This window comes from Ursus maritimus, unplaced genomic scaffold, assembly GCF_017311325.1.
Source record: "Ursus maritimus isolate PB19 unplaced genomic scaffold, ASM1731132v1 scaffold_27, whole genome shotgun sequence".
In the NCBI taxonomy this organism is placed as follows: domain Eukaryota; kingdom Metazoa; phylum Chordata; class Mammalia; order Carnivora; family Ursidae; genus Ursus; species Ursus maritimus.
Genome location: NW_024425230.1, coordinates 7676323 through 7696508, shown reverse-complemented (window position 1 = coordinate 7696508; position 20186 = coordinate 7676323). Strand labels below are relative to the sequence as shown.

The 20186-nt window shown below is 38.0% G+C and overlaps 1 pseudogene; it reads right to left on the bottom strand.

Annotated features, from left to right (window-relative positions):
• Positions 1-2101: 2101 nt before the first annotated feature.
• On the bottom strand, positions 2102-2856 carry LOC103660035 (annotated as a pseudogene).
• Positions 2857-20186: the final 17330 nt, after the last annotated feature.

Genomic DNA, 20186 nt, shown 5'->3' with positions numbered 1-20186 from the left:
CCTTTTTAGTGCTAAGTAATATACTATTGTCTGGATGTATCACAGTTTCTTTATCCAGTTACCTCCTAAAGGACATCTTGATTGTTTCCCAAGTTTTGCCAACTATAAATAAAGCTGCTATGGACATCTGTGTGCAGGGTATTCGTGTGGATATAAGTTTTCAGTTCATTTGGGTAAATTAATACCAAGGAGCACAATTGCTTAATTGTGTGCTTAAGAATATGATTAGTCTTATAAGCAGGAGGCAACTGCCAAACTGCCTTCCAAAGTGCCTGCACCATTTTGCATTTCTACCAGCAATGAATGAGAGTTCCTGTCGCTCCACATCCTCACCAGCATTTGGTGTTGCCAGTATTCTCAATTTTGGCCATCTAATAGGTATGTAGTAGTATCGCATTACTGCTTTAATTTGCACTTCCCTGATGCTATATGATGTGGAGCACATTTTCATGTGCTTATTTACCATCTGCATATCTTCTTTGGTGAGGTGTCTGTTAGGGTCTTTAGCCCAGTTTTTAATTGCGTTGTTTGTCTTCTTATTGTTCAGTTTGAAGAGTTCTTTGTATATTTTGGATAATGGTCCTTTATCAGAGATGTCTTTGCAAATATTTTCTCCTACTCTATGATTCGTCTTCTCATTCTCTTGACATTATCTTTCACAAAGCGGAAGCTTTTCATTTTCATTAAGTCCAGCTCCTCAATTGTTTCTTTTGTGGATTGTGTCTTTGCTGTTGTATCTAAAAAGACATCCCCATACCCAAGGTCATCTAGGTTTTCTCCTATGTTATATTCTAGTAGTTTTATAGTTTTACATTTACTTTTAGGTCTATGATCCATTTTGAGTTAATTTTTGTGAAGGTTACAAAGTATGTGTCTAGACTTATTTTTCTGCATGTGGGTATGTACTTGTTTCAGTGCCATTTGTTGAAAAGACAGTCTTTGCTCCATTGTATTGCCTTTGTTCCTTTGTCAAAGATCAGTTGACTATATTTAAGTAGGTATATTTTGGGGGTCTTTATTCTGTTCTATTGATCTAGTTGTCTATTCTTTTGCTAATACCACACTGTCTTGATTACTGTAGCTTTATATTAAGTTTTTAAGTCAGGAAGTGTCAGTCCTCCAACATTGTTCTTCTCCTTAAATATTGTGTTGGCTATTCTGGGTCTTTTCCCTCTCCATATAAACTTTAGAATCAGTTTGTCAATACCCATAAAATAACTTGATGGGATTTTTATTGGAATCGCAGGGAATCTAGAGATGAAGTTGGGAAGAATTGAAATCTTGACAATATTGAGTCTTCCTGTCCATGAACATGGAATATTTCTCCATTTATTTAGTTGTTTTTTAATTCAATTCATCAGAGTATTTTAGTTTTCCTCATATAGATTGTTTTTATTATGTTCAGTTAGCCAACATATAGTTTATCATTAGTTTTTGATGTAGTGTTCAATGATTCATTAGTTGTGTATAACATCCTGTGCTCATCACAACATGTGCCCTCCTCAATACCCATCACCCAGCTAGATTTATATTTTTTTTAGATTTATACCTCAGTACTTCATTTGGGGGAGTACTAATATAAATGGTACTGTGTTTTTAATTTCAAATTCCACTTGTTCATTGATGGCATATAGGAAAGTAACTGACTTTTATATATTAACCTTATACCTTGCAACCTTGCCATAATTGCTGATTAGTTCCAAGAGGTTTTTAAAAAATATTCATATGTTTAATTCTTATGCCACTGTTTTCTGATGAACACAGCATTGTGCTTTATGCAAGATTGGAAACCTCAAAATAATCACCATAAACTTCTAAGACTTATGGGAGAATAAACTAGTATTCACAGATATAAGATGAAATCCACAATGTTGGAATTATAAATATTTAGATCAGCCCAGACTAGAAGAACAGCCCAGGTCACCATCAGAAGAATGAAATATGATATAGTCCAAGATGTATCCTTAAAGTTTTGACACAACCCTTAGTCTGAACTCTGAAGGTTGATCTTCAGTTCAGTCCAGCCAGCAGAAATTGACCATGCAAATTTCCATTGTCTTTATTGCTCAGATTACGTACATTCTAGAAGGTTCCTTTAGTGCTACAGTGTTGTACTTTTTGTCCCAGCAATTTGAGGGCATGCAAATTCCACAAAGTTGTCAATAAGAACATGCTGTGCTCTTTCTTCATCACAATTAGGCAGATTGTCATCTGCAATCATTGTACTGAAGTCTAAAAGAAGATTCCAAGTATCTTTTGATATTGATCATTTCTGATGTTCTACAAAAAATTATTCCATAAGTCTAAAAATTTAAATCTTCCTTAAGCACTAAATTCAAGTAGGCAATGACCACTTCTAGATCTAATCCTTTCTGTCTTGGATTCTTTGCAAAACTAAAATAAACTGATAAAAATCCTTAAATCATCCTGGTTCTTTCAATTCTTGTTCCATCTTGAGTATCTGGGCCTTTAGGTTTCAATGTCATACCATCCATGAACTCCTGTTTGGGAAACTTGCCCCATGTTGCTGCTCTGAACTTCCATGCAACAATCAGCACACTAATGCTGGTTGGATCAAGTGCTAGGTCATCACAGGACTGTTGTATACCATCTATTCAAATTTTATTTTCATCTTGAGGATCCCTGTATCTTTTGTATAGTTGTTCTAACTTCTTCTTTTTCAATGATCCTTTTACACTCTCTCATATATAAAGTTCAGGATTTTAGAAAAAAAAATTATCTGTTGCAACATCTAACTTCCAGTCATTTTGAGAAAGAAAACTTACTGCTGTATTTTTCACTAGATTGTGTGAAGATCATAAACTGACACATTTTATCCTTCTGCAATGATTTCAACTTGCTCCTGTTGGTGTCCTCTTCTCACCTCCTCCTCTGGCTCAGCAATGAATCAGTTCCAGGAGATATTTGTTGATTCTTTCAGATTTTCTACATATATGATCATGTCATCTGTGAACAAAGATAATTTTATTTCTTCATTCCAATCTGTATGCCTTTATTTCCTTTTCCTGTCTTATGGCATTATTTTAACTTCTAGTACAATGTTGAAAATGGAGTGGTGCTAGGGGATATCCTTGTCTTGTTCCTGATCTTAGTGGAAATGTTTTAATTTCCTCATAATTAAATATAATGTTAGCATTAGGGTTTTTGTAGATATTCTTTTTTTTCCCTGTGCCTACTTGGTATTCAGAATTGATTTTATTTTATTTTTTTATAATAATTTTTTATTATGCTATTGTTAGTCACCATACAATATATCCTTAGTTTTTGATGTAGTGTTCCATGGTTCATTATTTGCATATAACACCCAGTGCACCATATAATATGTGCCCTCCTTAATACCCATCACCGGCCTATCCCAGTCGCCCACCCCCCTCCCCTCTGAAGCCTTCAGTTTGTTTCCCAGAGTCCATAGTCTCTCATGTAGATATTCTTTATCAAGTGGAGGAAGTTCCCCTCTATTCTTAGTTTACTGAGAGTTTTTATCATGAATAAACGTCAGATTTTGTCAAATGCTTTTTCTGCACCAATTGTTATGATTTTTCTTTTTAGCCTGTTGATGTGGCAAAATACATCGTTGCATTCAACTTGTGAATATTTTATCGAGGAATTTTGCATCTATATTAATGAGAGATATGGCCTTTAGTTTTCTTTTCTTATAATATGTTTGTCTGGTTTGAGCATTAGGGTAATACCAGACTCTTATAATAAGTTAGGAGGTATTCCCTCTGCTTGTATCCCCTCAAAAAGATTGCAGGGAATTGGTATCATTTCTTCCTTAAATGTTTGGTAGAATTCATCAGTGAACCTATCTGTTTGAAAGGTTATTAATTTCATTTATTTAATAGATATAGACCTATTTGGACTATCTATTTCTTCTTGTGTGACTTTTGGTACATTGTGTCTTTTAAGGATTGGTCCATTTCATCCAGGTTATCGAATTTGTAAGTATAAATTTTTTCATAGTATTCCTTTATTATCCATCTAATGTCCATAGGATCTGCAATGATGCCCCTTCTTTCATGTCTGATATTAGTAATTTGTGTCCTCTCTCTTAGAAAAAAGAGAGTTGATCTGGCTAGAGGCTTATTAATTTTATTAATCTTTTCAAATAACCAGCTTTTGTTTTGTTGATTTTTTTCTATTGATTTCCTGTTTTCAATTTCATTGATTTCTGCTCAGATCATTATTATTTCTTTTCTTATACTTTGTCTTTAATTTGCTCTTCTTTTTCTAGTATCCTAAGATGAAAGCTTAGATTATTGATTTTGGATTTTTTTCTTTTCCAGTGTATGCATTCAATGCTATAAATTTCCTTCTAAGCACTGCTTTCACTGCATCCTACAAATTCTTTTAAGTTGTGCTTTCATTTTCATTTAGTTTACAATATTTTTAAATTTCTTCTTTGACTCATGTGTTATTTAGAAATGTGCTGTTTGATCTACATATATTTCAGGATTTTCCAGTTACTTTCTGTTTTTGGTTTCTAGTTTAATTCCACTGTGGTCTGAGATCAGATGTTGTGATCTCTATTCTTTCAGATTTGTTAAGGGCTGTATTATGGCCCAGAACATGGTCTGTCTTGGTGAATGTTCCTTTGAGGTTGAGAAAAATGTGCATTCTCTGTTGTTAGAATAAGTAGTCTATAGATGTCAAATATATCCAGTTGATTGTAGGTGTTGTTGAGTTCCACTGTGTCCTTACTGATTTTTTGTTTGATGGATCTGACCATTTATGATAGATGAGTATATAAGTCTCCAACTATGATCATGGATTCAACTATTTATTGTTGCAATTCTATTAGTTGTTACCTCATATAGTTTGACACTCTGTTGTTAGGTACATGCATACTAAGACTGTTATGCCTTTTTGGAGACTTGACCTCTTTATTATCATTTGTCCCTCATAACTTTCCTTGATTTGAAGTCTGCTTTGCCTGAAATTAATGTAATTACTCCTGCTTTCTTTTGATTAGTGTTAGCATAGTGTATTTTTCTCTATCCACCTACTTTTAATACATATGTGTCTTTAAAGTGGGTTTCTTATAGAGAGCATATTGTTGGATCTTATGTTTTATTTATTGTAATTCCAGTATACTTAACATACAGTGTTATATTAGTTTCAAGTGTACAATATAGTGATTCAACCATTGCATACATCACCCAGTATTCATCATGATGAGGGCACTCCTTAATCCCCATCACTTACTTAACCCATCTTCCCACCCACCTCCCCTCTGCTAACCATCAGTTTGTTCTCAATAGTTAAGAGTCTGTCTCTTGGCTTGTCTCTCTCTCTCTCTCTTTTTTCCTTTGCTTGTTTTTTTTTTTTGTTGTTGTTGTTTCTTAAATTTCACATATGAGTGAAATCACATGTTATTTGTCTTTCCAGCTGATTCTTATATTTTGATCTAATCTGATATCTCTGTCTTTTAATTGGTGAATTTAGACCATTGACATTCAAAGTGATTATTGATACAGTTGGATTAATATGTACCATATTTATTACTATCTTATTTTTGTTGCCCTTATTCTTTGCTCCTATTTTTGTCTTCCATTCTTTTTCTGCCTTTTTTGGTTTTAATTGATTATTTTATGATTCCATTTTCTCTCCTTTCTTAACACACAAGTTATACTACTTTTGTTTAACTTTTTTTAGTGGTTGCCTTAGGATTTGCAATATACATTTACAACTAATTTAAGTCCACTTTCTAATAAGACTAAACCATTTCACGGGTAGTGTGAGTACTTTCTGATAACAAAATAATCCTAATCCCTCCCTCCCATACCTTGTATTATTACTGCCATTCATTTTACTTGCATATAAGCATATATATATTATATATACACAAGCATACATAAATACATTGCTACCATTATTATTTTGAACAAACTGTTACCTGTTAGTTCAACTAAGATTCAGAAAAGTAGAAGTTTTTATTTTACCACCATTATTATTTTGAACAAACTGTTAACTGTTAGTTCAACTAAGATTCAGAAAAGTAGAAGTTTTTATTTTACCTTCAGTTATTTTTTTCTCAATGCTCTTCCTTATGTAGATGTGAGTTTATGACTACTATTTTCTTTCTAAAGAACTTCTTTTCACATTTTGTGCAAGGCAGATTCATGGGCAAGAAATTCAATTTTTGTGTGAGAAAGTCTTTATTTCTTTTTCACTTTTGAAGGATAATTTTACAGGGTATAGAAATCTAGGTTGAGAGTCTTTTTCTCAACACATTACATATTTCACTCCATGTTCTTCTTGCTTGCATGGTTTCTGAGAAATCAGATGTAATTCTTATCTCTGTTCTCCTATAGGAAAAGACATTTTTTTAATCTGGCTGTTTTCAGGCTTTTTTTCTTTATCTTTGATTTTATGTAGTTTGAAAATGACGTGGCTATGAACAGGCTCTGCTTTTGTTTTGTTTTGTTTTGTTTTTTGCATTTACCCTGCTTGGGGTTCTCTGAGATTCCTGGATCTGTGATTTGGTATTTGACATTAATTTAAGGGAATCCTCAGTCATTTTTGTTTCAAATATTGTTTCCATTTCTTTCTTCCTTCTCACTCTGGTATTCTCATTATGCTTATCTTATACCTATTGTATTTGTCCCACAGTCCTTAGATATTCTGTTCTGTTTTTTTTTTCTTTTTTCCAGTATTTGTTCTCTTTGCTTTTTGCTTTTGTCTCTAGCTCAGAGATTCTTTCCCACCCCTGTGTCTAGTTAGTGTACTAACAAGCCCATCAAATGCATTCTTCATCTCCATTAGTGTTTTTCATCTCTAGCATTTCTTTTAGGTTCTTTCTTATGATTTTCCCCTCTCTGCTTTCAATGCCCAACTGTTCTTGTGTGTTGTCTACTTTATCTATTAGAGACCTTAGCATGTGAATCATAGTTGTTTTAAATTCTTGGTCTGATAATTCCAGCATTGCTGCCATGTCTCATTCTGAAGCTAGCTCTGTGTCTTTATATTGTAGGATTGTTGGGTTTTTGTTTTTGTTTTGCCTTTTTCTATGCCTTGTAATTTTTTTGTCTGGACAGCCAGACATGATGTACCAGGTGAAAGGAATGGGTGTAAATAGGCCTTTAGTAATGTGGTGGAGAGGTGTAGGGGGAGGGGAAGTGTTCTATAATCCTATGATTAGGTCTCAGTCTTCTAGTGAAGCTGTGCCTCTGGACTGTGGACTTCATAAGAGTTTCTCAGTTATTATCTTTCCCCCTTATGTAGGACAGGATGACTATGGTGTGCTGGAGTTGGATATTTCCCTTCTTCCACTTGGAAAGCTAGAGCTCAGTGGAGTTGGATATGTCCCTTCCCAGGTCAGTTAGATGCTGATAATACTTTTAGAATGTGGGTGTCCAATGTTAGTTAGCAGAGCATTTCCATTGCAGTATGGGCAAGTCTGAGAATTAAAAACTCTGGGGTCCTAGTCAGAGGGGATCTTCCACAATTTTGTGAAATTTAGCTCCAGAATCTCCTCCATGATGAAGTAAAAATGTACTACTACACTGACACAACACACGTTCACTAGGGAAACAGGCTCCCCGCGCCCTTCCTGTTTTCCATCTGATTACTCATGCTTCTCAGATGTGGCTGGGAATTGAAGGCTAGAGCTTCTGGAGCCCACCTTTCCCTCTGTTTTGAGAATTGGGATAATATTTGCTCTGCTACCAGGCTTTTAGTCAATCTCCTGTTTGCCAGGATTCCCCTCAAGGATCAAGGACAAAGTGTTGTTTATAACTTCAAAAAGTTCTCAGAAATGCAGAACAAAACCACAATGAAGTGCCACTTCATACCCACTAAGATGGCTATAATTTTTTAAAAGGAAAAGAAGTGTTGGCAAGGTTGTGGAGAAGTTGGAACACTTGTGCATTACTGGCAAGAATGTAAACTGATGCAGCCACTGTGGAAAACAGTTGGACAGTTCCACATAAAGTTAAACATAGAGTTACCATATGACCCAGCAATTCCACCCCTAGGTATGGATCCAAGAGAACTGAAAACAGATACTCAAACATGTGCAGGCACACTCATGTTCATAGCAGCACTAATCACGGTAGCCAAAAGCGAGAGATAACCCAAATGTCCATCAATGGATGCGTGAATAAGCAAACTGTGGTATGTACATTTGACGGAATATTATTCAGCCATAAAAAGGGAGGAAGCACAGATACACATGACAGTGTGGATAAACTTTGAAAACATTATGCTGAATGAAAGCATATATGAAAGAGGCCAGACAAAAGGTCACATATCCCAGACATGGGTTGATTCCATTTGTATAAATGTTCAGAGTAAGTAAAGCCATGGGAGGATGGGGGAACGGAGAATGCAAACAATTATTTAATAGGTATAGGGTTTCCTTTTAGGGTGATGGACATATTTTGAAACTAGATAGAGGTAATGATTGTGTCACATTGTAAATGTACTAAACACCACTGAATTGGTCACTTTAAGATGGTTAATTTTTTGTTGTGTAAATTTCTCCTAAATTTTTACAGTTTCAGGAGTGAGGTTGAGTCTGGAGATCCAAGGTCATCTGGAAGCTCTAGGTGTTCTTTTACCATCTTTTGCTCTCCTAGGCTACTAACTGGGTGCTTGATTAGACTCATTCATTGCTGTTTTTCCAATGGGTCCTTGTTTATCAATCTCAGGATGCCGTGGAGAGAGGGCACTGTATCTCTATTTTAAATTCCATGGTCTCTAGAGGAGCGGTCATTGCCAGTTCATCTTGCAGACAGAGAAGACAGAACTAAAGTGGCTTGCCCAAAGCCACTTGTCAGGGTAACAGTGGGGCTGGATGTCAGCTTGTCCAGTCCTGCTGACTTGCTGTCACCACTCTGCTTTGTTCTCAGCCACTATAATGTGGAAGAACAGAGAGCACGCAACAATCCCAGAAAGCCACACTCCTATCCAGCACGGAGACTGAGTTGAGGATAGCCAACAAGAACCGAGGGGTGACACTGCTTCAGCAAGAATTCTTGTGTTCTTGATACCTGCCGGTTTGCTCAGACACTTCCAGCCCACTTCCCACTCTGCTACCATCCTTTTCTTTCTTTTTTTTAAATTTAAGTTCAATTACCCAACATATAGTACATCATTAATTTCGGATGTAGTGTTCAATAATTCATTAGTTGTGTATAACACCCAGTGCTCATCCTTTTCTGAAAACTGTTTTCCTTTGCTTTCAAATGAATGGCTGCCTGCGGCACTGTGGCCCTGCTCCTGTCAGAGGTGGGCAGCTGACCCTGGCTGGGACAACTCATCACCTTCCTGAGGAGGTTGAAACTGGAACTTAGTCCCCTCTGGGACCTGGACACTACCATGTAAAATTCATAAGCTACTGGAGGTTGTGCTACCCGAAAGTAGTCACCAGAGAAAGAGGCAAAGGAAACACGGGGATGGAATTTTCTCACTTCCCTATAGTGCAATGTTCCTGAGGCCCAGCTCCTTCTTCTCTTGGATTCTGAGGAGTGCCCTGGGTGGCTGCTAGGGCAGGCCCTGCACACCCACTCCTATCCAGTAATCTAGAGGATGGAAAACTAATGTCCACATTTCCCAGACTCCCTTGCAGTGAAGCTTTCACATGAGACCAAAGTCCCACCACGCACACACTTGCAGAACACATGGTAGTTGATAATGAGCACCCCAGAGTGATGACCACACTCAGGAGGGTCAGACTTTCTTCAAGTATAGTGGACCCAGGGGTTCAGCTCTCCTGAGCAGCTGAGCTGGAGAGTTTATTGCCCCAGCCCTAAGCAGTGGCAGGGCAGGAACAGCAGTGGTGTTTTCAGAAGATGAGTCCTGTGGTCTAGTAAGGCATCTCTTCTGGCTGTAGGATCTAAACTTGGGTCCTTGACCTGCCCAGAAATTCTATCTACCACATAATATGTTACAATAAATTCTTTCCTCTTAAACAAACTTGTGGATTCCATAGTCTGCAGCTTATAAAGAATGCATTCATACACACCAACCATCATAGAGTCCTCTTGATAGTTTGGCTTGGGGTTCTGTCACCTGCAAGCAAAATAGTCTTAATCAATACAATAGCCAAAGACAGTATCCAAATTGTCTCTTTTTTAAAGCAACATTAAAAGAGGTTAAAAAAAACAACAACAAACCTCTTTTATCCAAACAACAGATGTCTCCATTTTCAGGTAGCTCTGACAATACTCTCTAAGTTAAAACATCTGAAATTGCATTTTTATAGAATGGGAAATGGGTGGGTAATATAAATTAATCAATTTGTGGGAAACCTTGAATAGTTGTAATTTCATCTGATAAAAGGTTTAAAATAAAAAATATTTGAAATAAAATACTCATCTTTATTGGGTCATTAGCTCTATTGTTGTTCTCGTTGAGTTCTGAGGGTGTGAGGCCCAGAGAGTTACTCAAGAACACACAGAGAGTAACAGGATTAGAACGAGAAGCCCTGTATCACTTGGCACTGGTCTCATCTCTCTTCCAAAGCACAGAATCTCCGGAGGCTAAGATTCAGAGCTTGTGGCTTAGCCAGAAACAACAGAAGAAAGAGAACAGAGCCTTATCACATATTTTTTGTTTATGACCATGCTAGCAGAATTCGAAGTCAGAAGAATGGATCTGTGAAAGATGTATTTGGCCGAATCCTTGTTTGTTATTCCTTTTCTGAGGGGAGTTATCAATTCATAGGGAAGGGTGTGAGTTCATGCCCACTGTTCCCTCTAACCCGTCACCAGCTTTGCCCACATGGGATGAGCTGTGCCTCGATTTTTCACACAGCCCTTCACACAGATTGGACTGATATGTCTAAAAGTTTCATGAAGTTTCTGCTGAAAGAAATGTTGCATCTTTCCTAAAGACACTCCAACAGAGGCTTTTTTCTTTTTTAAACAAAACATGGTAACAGTCTGCAGCAACTATCATAAATAGCGATTTGTCAGGCCAGGGAAAGGTGTTGCTGAAATGAATGGGCAGGCTCAAGTCATGATTGGCCTTCCCGTGGTGCCTCTGAGAGGCGGTGCAGGCACACATGGGAGAAGCCTGCCTCTGGACCCCTGCCCGGGGCTTACAAGAACTGAAGTGTACCTGAGGTCAGCAAGCAGCCCAGAAGGGTGGCTATTCCTGGTACAAACGCTACTGAAAATTCACTCAGAGAAGAGGCAAAAGTCTTCAGCAGAGCAGAAGAAAAAGAAAGAAACAATGACTTTGTCATGAGCAAATTACTGAAAAATGAGAAGGGGTGCTTGTTACCTAATATGTCTTCTGGAGATAGATGGCATTCCGTGGAGTCGACCAAACAGGAAATGAATCAGTGTTTGAAATAACAGTAGCTACCCAAGATTTTTCTTAATTCTCTCCAGACTTGAAAACAGTAACAATGTCAGCATCCAGGAGATGGAAGGTCTCTCTCGTGTATTGAGAAATAACACCAAGTTCAACATCCTTTAAAGGTCTTGGAATTGGGTGTTTTTGAAGCAGTGGATCTCACACTTTAATGGAAACCTTAACCACCTGTTTATCTTTGCCAGAAAGACCAAGGTGGCAGAAACTAAGAGTTTTGCTTTAAATGTCCTTTCTCAAATGGATGCTGGTAGCATTGTCTGACCATGTTTTACTAATGCAGGAATAAGAAGCTATATTGCCTACTTTGACTTCTTCCCCTCAATGGATGGAGGTGCTTTCCCTATAGTACAGGACCCCAACTCCAAGCCAGCAGGCTGGACAGGTGACCATATGTCCAGCCATAGACAGGAGGGGTGGAGCATGGAGGGGAACCTCCAAGGGAAAAAGCCACCATGCAGGCCACCAGCAAAGGATCCTAATGGTCTGTGGCAATATATATGCTATTTCTAAGGAAAGAGTGACCCTGAGGTGCAATCAGGTAGAAGAAACATACAATAACAACAGGACTTATTGTCCAAAGAGCAAAAGAATAGAAGGCAGAACCAAAGCGGTAGAGACATAGAATTATGAGAAAAGACGAGAGGCATGGGGAATCTTTCATGATAGAAACATATCTCAAGGTCTGCAAACACTGTCTAGGGAGGCCAGCACAGAGGTTATGGAACAGAAAGGCTCACAGACCATACTATGTTTCTCAAATCATACTTGTATTGAACCAATTTAAAACATACAGAGAGAAGCCAGGGAAAGAGATGGGAGAGGTTGACACAGGATAGGAGCAAAAAGGGCATTTGCATGTCTGACTCTCTGTCACATCAGCCTGCCCTGCTGATGGTGTGGTTATAAGGATCAGAACTGAAGGTAGGCAAAAGGGCTCGGCAGATGGCTCTTCATCTATCAGAGAGATGCTGGGTAAGTGTTTGGCTGGGTGTCAGCTAAAGCTCACTGATAACCACAGAACAGCCTACACTGCATGTGATTCAGGTAACCAAGGTATGGCTGTATCAGTTTGCTAGGGCAGCCATAACAAAATGCCAGACTGGGTAGCTTAAACAACAGAAATTTATATTTTCATGGTTCTGGAGACTGGACACCCAAGATCAAGGTGCCAGGTGGGTTGGTTACTTCTGAAGGATATAAGGGAAGGATTTATTCCAAGCCAGAATCATAATGCTATTATTTAAATATATATTTAAATAATATTTAATTTAGATATTATTTAAATAATATTTAATTTAAATATGTGTGTGTGTGTGTGTGTGTGTGTATCAGAAAACAAGAAATAACTCTTGGAAATAACAAATGCAATGCAAAAATTAAAAACTCAACAGAAAGCTTGGAAGAGCAAGTGGAGAAATATTCCAAGAAGAATAAAAGACAACGGTATAAAAAATAGGGGAAAAAAGACACTAACTAGAGCATGGAGTTGATGCAAAAGTTGCCATAAATCTCCACCCTTCCCTCTCTTAGTCAGTTCAGGCTGTTATAAAAAAAAGCACAGACTGGGAGACTTAAACAACAAACATTGATCTCTACAGTTCTAGAGACTGAGAAGTCCAAGCCCAAGGTGCCGGCAGTCTGGTGAGCACCCTTTTCCTGGCTTACAGATGGCCAGCCTCTCATTGTAATCTCACATGGCAGAGAGAGAACAGAATCAAGATTTCTCATGTCTCTTCTTACAAGAGCACTAATGCCATCATGAGAGCTCCACCCTCATGACTTAATCACCTCCCAAAGGCCCCATTTCTAAATACCATCACATTGGGTATTATGGTTTCAACATATGAATTTTTAGGAGGACACAGACATTCAGTCCATGGCTTTTGCAATATGATTTTGCAGTTCCTGCCTACAAAAAATGGGCTCTATTTTCCCTCTCCTTGGACCTGGGTTGGACTTGTAATTTGCTGTAGCCAAAAGAGTATGACAGAAGTGACATACAAGTGCTGAGTCAAGGCCTTGAGACCTTGTGCACTCCTGCTTGCTTTCTTCGAATTCTATCCAAGAGCCATGTGAACAGACATAGACTAGCCTGTTGGAGGATGAGAGCATGTGGAGGGAGATGAACTCTCCTAGCTGACATCATCGTATACAGCCAATTACTAGCAAGCCCAATAGCTGACCAGGAGGGGTGGGGCATGGAGGGGAATGCATGAATGAGCCCAGCCAAGACTCGGAAGGCTGCCCAGCTAAGCCCAAACCAAAATACTGACCTCCAGAATCTTCAGCTAAATAAGTAGTTGTTTCAGCCACTAAATTGGGGGATAGTTTGCTACACAGCAACACCTAACTGATATAAAGCATTAGTCAAGGAAGACTAAAATTTCAATAATTGAAGTGTCAAGAAGGAAGAACAAAGGAGAAAAGGAGAAGGAAATTGCCGTAAGCAGAGTACAACAAAATTTCCCAGGCCTAACAGATGAGTTTCCATGTAAAAGAGTCCACCAAATCTCCACTCTAATGTGTGAAAAAAAAAAATCCTACGCTAAGGACATCTGTGAAATGTCAGAATACTAGGAGAAAAGAGAAGCTCCTATAATCTCTCAGAAATGAAAAAAATAATCATATAAAAAGAATCTGGAATAAAAATGGCATTGTACTTCCATAGGCAACCCTGGAAGCTAGAAGACCATGGAGAAAATGGCCTTAAAATTTGGAGAACAATTTCCTCCTGTTAATTAGTCTATAGTCAAAGTGTAGGTATTTAATAAAGACGTTTGCAAACACTCACAGTCCCAAAAAGTGCTGCCATGCATCCTTTCTCAGGAAGCTACTGGTGGACATGCCTCATCAAATGAGTAAGTAATATATTTCCATATGGGTCAAGTGTACTCGGGTTACTTACACCCACCCAAGAGAATAAAAAACATGTCCACACGAAAACTTGCCCATGAATTTCATAGCAGTATTATTCATAATAGTCAGAAAATATAAATAATCTGAATGCCTATCAACAGATAAATGGATAAACAAAAAGTGATCTATCCAGACAATGGCTTATTATTTGGCCATTAAAAGGAAGTAAGTACTGATACACATTATGACATGGATAAACCTTGAAGACATTATGCTAAGTGAAGGAAGCCAGACATAGAAGGCCACATATTGCATACTTCTATTGATGCGAAATGTCTAGAATAAGCAAATGCAGAGAGACAGTATATTAGTAGCTTCCAGGATCTCGGGGGAGGGAGGAATGGGTAAATGAGTGCTAATGGGGATGAGGTTTCTTTTTGGGGTGATGAAAATGTTCTGGAATTAGACACAATTCTGTGAATATAATAAAATCACTCAATTGTACAGATCAAAGGGGTGAATTTTATGGGATATGAATTATATTTCAATTAAAATTACATACAAACTTAGAGAACATTGAATTGTGCAGATTCAAAAAATAAGAACTCTGACATTAGCGATGGACAAAGGGAACACCAAGGATAATATTCAAGTCCTAGGACAACACTGTGTGGCAGTGGAAGTAACAAAGCCAGATTAGACCAGCAGATAAGGGACTCTGAGAAAGATTGAAAAATGCAGCTGGTGTTGTATAAGTTCTTTATATATTTTGGCTATTAACCCCTTATTGTGTATATCATTTGCAAATATCTTCTCCTAGTCAGAAAACAGTATGGAAGTTCACCAAGAAATTAAAAATAGAAATATTGTATGATCCAACAAATCCATTGTTGAGTATTTACCCAAAGAAAACAAAACCACGAATTCAGAAAGATACGTGTACCCCTGTTTTATTGTAGCATTATTTACAATAGCCAAGATATGGAAGTAACCTGTTTTCATCAATAGCCAAAAGTAAAAGATACACACACACACAGAGGAAAGGAAGATGTACACACACACACACACACACACACACACACACACACACAATGGAATATTACACAGCCATAAAAAGGATGGGATTGTGCCATTTGAGATAACATGGAGAGACCTAGAGGGTATTATGCTAAGTGAAATAAATCAATTAAGAAAAACAAATACCATATGATTTCACTCATAAGTGGAATCTAACCCCCCAAAATCCAAATGAACGAACAAACAAAAAGCAGAATCAGGCCTATAAATACAGAGAACAAACTGATGGTTGTTGGGCAGGGGTGGGGGGCTTGGGCTGGATAAAATGGGTGAAGGGGAGTGGGAGATGCAGTTATGGAGTAAATAAGTCATGGGAATAAAAGGCACAGCATAAGGAATGTAGGTCAAAGATACTGTAATAGTATTGTTTCAGGACAGATGTAGCTACACTTGTGGTGAATGAAGCAGATTGTATAAACTTGTGGACTCGCTGTGTTGCACACCTGAAACTAATGTAACATTGTGTGTGTCAACTCTACTCAACTTTTTAAAAAAACTAAAAAGAGATGAAGCTGGTGTTGATGGGTTTGAACATATTCAAAAGATTTTTATAATCAGTTTGGTGATAAATTAGTGATTAGTGTATAGAAAACAAATGGAAACTTTTTAAAAATTTGAAACTACACAAGACAAAAAGCTGAGCAAAATAACAATAACAAAGATGCAACTTCATGTGAGTCAGCTGTGAATAACAGTCCTCGCATGTTCATAATATAATCACAAATACAAACACACTTAAAAACTGTTAAAAAATAATGCCAGAGGGGAAGCACATGTATGTTTATAGACAGGAAAGGGATTATCAGCAGACAATATCTAAAATTGAAAACTCAAGAAACAGAAGTACAGTCAAGTTATATAGAAATATGGATATAAATGCCAGAAAAAACCCAGCTAAAAAAGTTTAAAAACATTTGCTTCAGAAGAGTCTTTTCCTGCCTCATCCATCAAACTTCTAATTTTTACTTGAAAACAGACAGCTCTTCCCATTGGGCAAAAGCCATACTCTTTTCCTGTTGCAAATGCAGAGGATGGGTTGTAAGAATTAATAGTGATATACTTACTAGTGAATTGGTTCTGGCTTTCTATTATCTGTCTGTCTGCCTGCCTGTCTGTTTAGATAGCCCTCCAAAAAAGCCATACTGTGCTGATCACACCATTGTTGAAAGAGGAAAAACTTAAGAGAAATGCTTGTAAACATTTTGAGTTGCTTCGCATCATTTCGAGATGATTGGTGTCAGAATTTTGAGCTTTTGTAGTTCAAAGTATGAAATAAAAATCGAAAAAATTAAAGAAGAAATGGCCTAGTATTCAACAGTAATTCCTCCCTCTTTTTTTCTTTAATAACAGAACCTTGATTTTTTGTTTTTTAAGTCTTCATGCTCCTCTGTGTGGCCTTAGCCCCAGAGACTGACTCCAATCCAGTCACAATAATTCTAGTCACTGGCATAGGAAGAGACATGTGACCCAATTCTAACTGATGAGGTATTAGAAAAGTATCCCATCAAACACTTGGAGACTAAGAACCATCCTGCTCAGGAATGACTCGATAAACCAGGAAATCAAAAATCAATTTAAATTATTTATGGAGACCAAGAAGAATGAAAACACAACGGTCCAAAACCTATGGGATACTGCAAAGGCAGTTCTAAGGGGGAAATACATAGCCATCCAAGCCTCACTCAAAAGAATAGAAAAATCTAAAATGCAGTTTTTATATTCTCACCTCAAGAAGCTGGAACAGCAACAAAGGGACAGGCCTAATCCACACACGAGGAAGCAGTTGACCAAACTTAGAGCTGAAATCAATCAAGCAGAAACCAGAAGTACAGTAGAGCAGATCAACAGGACTAGAAGCTGGTTCTTGGAGAGAATCAATAAAATTGACAGACAACTGGGAACACTTATCCAAAAGAAAAGAAAAAGGACCCAGATTATTAAAACTATGAATGAAAAAGGAGAGGTCACGACGAACACCATTGAAATTGGAAGGATTATTAGAAATTTTTATCAACAGCTATATGCCAATAAACTAAGCAATCTGGAAGAGATGGAATCCTTCCTGGAAACCTATAAACTACCAAGATTGAAACAGGAAGAAATTGATTTCTTAAACAGGCCAATTAATGATGAAGAAATTGAGTCAGTGATAAACAACCTTCCAAATAACAAAACTCCAGGCCCGGACGGTTTTCCTGGGGAATTCTACCAAACTTTCAAAGAAGAAATAATACCTATTCTCCTAAAGCTATTTCAAAAAATAGAAACAGAAGGAAAGCTACCAAACTCATTCTATGAGGCCAATATTACCTTGATCCCCAAACCAGGCAAAGACCCCCTCAAAAAGGAGAATTACAGACCGATTTCCCTAATGAATATGGACGCCAAAATCCTCAACAAGATACTTGCTAATAGAATCCAACAGCTCATTAAAAGGATTATCCATCCCGATCAAGTGGGATTCATACCTGGGATGCAAGCGTGGTTCAATATTCGCAAATCAATCAGCGTGATACATCATATCAACAAGAAAAGACTCAGGAACCATATGATCCTCTCAATCGATGCCGAAAAAGCATTTGACAAAATACAGCATCCTTTCCTGATTAAAACCCTTCAGAGTGTAGGAATAGAAGGCACATTTCTCAATCTCATAAAAGCCATCTATGAAAAGCCTACTGCAAATATTATTCTCAATGGGGAAAAGCTGGAAGCCTTTCCCTTAAGATCAGGAACTCGACAAGGATGCCCACTCTCGCCACTATTATTCAACATAGTACTAGAAGTCCTTGCAACAGCAATCAGACGACAAAAAGGGATCAAAGGTATTCAAATCGGCAAAGAAGAAGTCAAAATGTCTCTCTTCGCAGATGACATGATACTCTATATGGAAAACCCAAAAGAAGCCACTCCCAAACTATTAGAAGTTATACAGCAATTCAGTAACGTGGCGGGATACAAAATCAATGCTCAGAAGTCAGTTGCATTTCTATACATGAATAATGAGACCGAAGAAAGAGAAATTAGGGAATCCATCCCATTTACAAGAGCACCAAAAACCATACGTTACCTTGGAATTAACTTAACCAGAGACGTTAAGGACCTATATTCTAGAAACTATAAATCACTCTTGAAAGACATTGAGGAAGACATAAAAAGATGGAAAGATATTCCATGCTCATGGATCGGAAGAATTAACATAGTTAAAATGTCCATGCTACCCAGAGCAATCTACGCTTTCAATGCTATCCCAATCAAAATACCGAGGACATTTTTCAAAGAACTGGAACAAATAGTCCTTAAATTTGTATGGAAACAGAAAAGGCCCCGAATCTCCAAGGAACTGTTGAAAAGGAAAAACAAAGCTGGGGGCATCACAATGCTGGATTTCGAGTTGTACTACACAGCTGTGATCACAAAGACAGCATGGTACTGGCACAAAAACAGACACATAGACCAATGGAACAGAACAGAGAGCCCAGAAATGGACCCTTGGCTCTTTGGGCAACTAATATTTGATAAAGCAGGAAAAAACATCCGGTAGGAAAAAGACAGTCTCTTCAATAAATGGTGCTGGGAAAATTGGACAGCTACATGCAAAAGAATGAAACTTGACCACTCTCTCACACCATACACAAAAATAAACTCCAAATGGATGAAAGACCTCGATGTGAGACAGGAATCCATCAAAATTCTAGAGGAGAACATAGGCAGCAACCTCTACGACATCGGCCAAAGCAACCTTTTTCATGACACATCCTACAAATGGCTAACAGACCCATGAAAAAATGTTCAAAATCATTAGCCATCAGGGAAATTCAAATCAAAACCACACTGAGATACCACCTTACGCCAGTTAGAATGGCAAAAATAGACAAGGCAAGAAACAACAATTGTTGGAGAGGATGTGGAGAAAGGGGATCCCTCCTACATTGTTGATGGGAATGCAAGTTGGTACAGCCACTCTGGAAAACAGTGTGGAGGTCCCTTAAGAAGTTAAAAATTGAGCTACCCTATGATCCAGCCATTGCACTACTGGATATTTACCCCAAAGATACAGACGTAGTGAAGAGAAGGGCCATATGCACCCCAATGTTCATAGCAGCATTGTCCACAATAGCCAAATCGTTGAAGGAACTGAGATGCCCTTCAAGAGATGACTGGATTAAGAAGTTGTGGTCCATATATACAATGGAATATTACTCAGCTATCAGAAAGAACGAGTTCTCAACATTTGCTACAACATGGTCGGCACTGGAGGAGATAATGCTAAGTGAAATAAGTCCAGCAAGGAAAGACAATTATATGATTTCTCTCATCTATGGAACATAAGAACTAGGAAGATCGGTAGGGGAAGAAAGGGATAAAGAAAGGGGGGGTAATCAGAAGGTGGAATGAAGCATGAGAGACTATGGACTCTGAGAAACAAACTGAGGGCTTCAGAGGGGAGTGGGGTGGGGGAATGGGATACGCTGGTGATGGGTGGTAGGGAGGGCACGAATTGCATGGTTCACTGGATGTTATATGCAACTAATGAATCATCGAACTTTACATCAGAAACCAGGGATGTACGTACTGTATGGTGACTAACATAATATAATTTAAAAAAACATTAAAAAAAAAAGAAAAGTATCCCAGGAGGGACCGTGTGGTGGATTTCTCAGTTCTTAAAATAAAACACAAGGATAAGATGTCTCCCTCTTCTACTCGGAACAGCACAAGAATGTGATGCCTGGAGTCATCACAGCCCTCTGCAGCTAGCTGACCTGCTGAACTCGGCAGACAGAGAAGCTGGAGAGAAGGTAGGGCCTTGATGGTAAGGTTGAGCCAACTCAAAACTACCCTTCTTTGGGACTTCTATGCTCCAATTGGTCTCCTTATCTTTAAAGTCGTCTTGTATTAAGAGTTGT